Below are 2,750 nucleotides of genomic sequence, written 5' to 3'. Positions count from 1 at the left end.
GACAACGGCTCGTGTTTTACTAGCTTGTACAACGGTCTTAGAGAAGAGGCCACTTGTGTAAGGCTCCATATAACAATAGTCTGTATATTAGAACAATTGTGTAAAAGCTAATCTACAATGGTTTATTACTACTATTTACTTATTTATATATGTCATAGACAACGATTTTATTTTTTAAATTGTGTTGTTTGTAAGTCTTGGGACAACTGTTTTCTTTTCCTTTTGTATTTAGTTACATCCGACAATGATTTTACCTAACATGATTAAACTATACTGGAGAATATAATTAACAAACCATAAATTAGTAACAAAAGTTTTCATTACCAACTATAGTAACAACATACAACCACATACAAAAATTTAAATCTTGTAATGTTTCACACAACTGACAAGAGCATGTACATAGTACATAGAAGCCAACAAAAAGCGCCTCGCAAGATGAGCAACTTATTGGAGTTTGACCTCCATCATTGTTTCCAGAAAAATAATAACTCCTAGCGTTAGAGTCTTGGAGCTGTTTAAGGACAGACACGTAAGAATCAGCCATAGATTTCCCATATTTCTCTCTCGCAATCTGAGTTACACGGCTGAGACCTTCCTAGTCCCCTATGAACTTGCCGCTCAAACAGGACCAGAGTCAAATTCATCTCTGCAAAGCAGTAATAATTCATATAAGTCGATTTATTAGGGAAAAAAATATAACAAAGAACTTGTCACCAGTAGGGCTTTGCAATATAAGTCGATTTATTAGGAACAAGTTCTTGCGGCTTAACTAGAAGATTATATTGTTCCTTGAACAGAACAAACCCAAGCTGCAACAAAAATAACAACTCGAAATACTATTTATTCACCTCATAGAGTTGTACAAGGGTCATTTATTATGAAACAATTCAATTCATCTAACAAACCTGATCTATTGTAATGAAGCTAAACAATCTGTTAAACTTAAGATCAAATCTTACAGGAAACCTTCTACAGCGGACAAACATCCACTATACATTATAAGATTATTAATAAATTTATCTTGAATCATCTTAGTAACAGGCTTTGATCGCCTACAACACTCTGCAGAAAGTCACAAACCATGTTTCTGTAGGTCTTAACATGGCAGTCAAAAAGGATTTGTTCCTAAAGGCTCTAATGTATGGTCTACTTCCTTTAGGATTTAACTTCAAATGTTAACATTTATGCGCTCAATCTTAAAAAAAAGCAAATCTGCAAAGCATTTAAGATAGAACAATATGTAAAAAGATTACTAGGCATCAGCAGCAATTACTGACATTATTTTCCGTGATCTTGCAATATTATATAACTAGCACGAAAGTACTTTAATCAGATAGAATCAGAGAAGTGGCATTTTCATCTTGTATCCTCTAATAGTGGCTCCGTTTAATGTGGGGGGAAACATCACATGCAATGTTCTGGCTATAGATGCTACTATATATGAACAAGTATCAAGAGTGATAGAAAGAGCTTTCTTATTCTACACAGGTCTCGTACTGTAAAAGAAATTATTTGTATGAACAAAAAATTGACTAATTCTTTTCTTTGCTTTATTATTCAAGCTTCATTATATTGTAGACATATAGATTATAAAGAAAATGGCATCTTCAAAGCAAGTTAAAGTGACTCTGCATTAGTAACTATGCAAAACAGAAAGCATCTTCCAACAATCATAATATGAAGTTCGTATAATAGCCAAAAAGAAATCAAGCAGGAAGGAAAGTGAACAATAGTCAAACAAGACAACAGTACAATTTGGACCAAATGTCCTACAGATACAATTCACTTTACAATGTCCAGTATTAAGAACAATAACATAGTCTGGAAAAACGGGTTGAAGGATATTTCATAAAAACAATGAATCAACTACAGATCGGACTATATATACCAAAAAAATGTTGAATAAATAAACAACTATCCAAAATAACCAAACTCTAAAATCAATCAAACATTAACACAGAAAATAGTAAATTACAAATACCTTGAAATAGTTAAAATCATCGGGAAGCTTGGGAATAACCGAGGGCTTCATCGATCTTATCGCACTTAATTAACACCACAACTTTGCATCATAACGCATCTTCATCACCAGGAGCTACAGATAACACTATCCAGACACCAGGAAAAATCTCAAAATCACATATAATAAAGAAAAAACACAGATATAATTAATATGAAAAACGACCTTGATCTGAGAGCTTGACGATTTGTTCGCACTCGGCGGCAGCAGCGACGGCCGATTTGGGCTTTTCTTTTGATTTGGGAGGCATACAAATATAAATTGAGAAGAGAAGAGAGAGCTGGATAGAGAAGAGACATAGAGAGAGAGAGAGAGAGAGATTATGAGAAGAGAATAGAGCTAGATGGCCAGAGAGAGAAGGGAAGAGAAAAGAGAAACCGAAGAGCGAGAAGCATAAAGGGGGAAAAGCCTTGGACCTGCTAACTAGAGATGAAGAAGAAGAAAGATACAAAGAGGGGGAAACGAAAATTTGAGCGGATGTTGAAGGGGGGAAACAAAAAATTATGTGGGGTGAATGAAATGCTCAGCTCCAAAGTTTGAGATAAAAAAATTGTATTATGAATAATAAACATATTATATTTTAATATATTGTGTCGTGAATTATGAAAAAAAAATGAACTTTCCAAATATTTATATATAGTTAATTATCAAAATATCATAAAAATAGAATTCTAAGTATATAATAGTTTAGTGATATCAAAAATAAATATTTTATAATTATCATATA

General features: G+C 33.0%; 1 long non-coding RNA gene across 2 annotated transcripts; it reads right to left on the bottom strand.

The window, feature by feature from the left end:
- Positions 1-299: 299 nt before the first annotated feature.
- LOC135149372 (uncharacterized) lies at positions 300-2,519 on the bottom strand. Of its 2 annotated transcripts, XR_010287818.1 has the most exons (3): positions 2,189-2,519; positions 1,985-2,110; positions 300-649 (listed from the first exon to the last, which is right to left on the bottom strand). It is a non-coding gene; the product is annotated as an uncharacterized LOC135149372 (long non-coding RNA). The 2 variants fall into 2 exon arrangements; XR_010287817.1 differs by having other exon boundaries at positions 1,985-2,519.
- Between the last annotated feature and the right edge of the window lie 231 nt (positions 2,520-2,750).

Source organism: Daucus carota, chromosome 9, assembly GCF_001625215.2.
Source record: "Daucus carota subsp. sativus chromosome 9, DH1 v3.0, whole genome shotgun sequence".
Taxonomy (NCBI): Eukaryota; Viridiplantae; Streptophyta; class Magnoliopsida; order Apiales; family Apiaceae; genus Daucus; species Daucus carota.
Note: the sequence above shows the minus strand (reverse complement) of the source record. Positions and strands in the feature narration are given on the sequence as shown.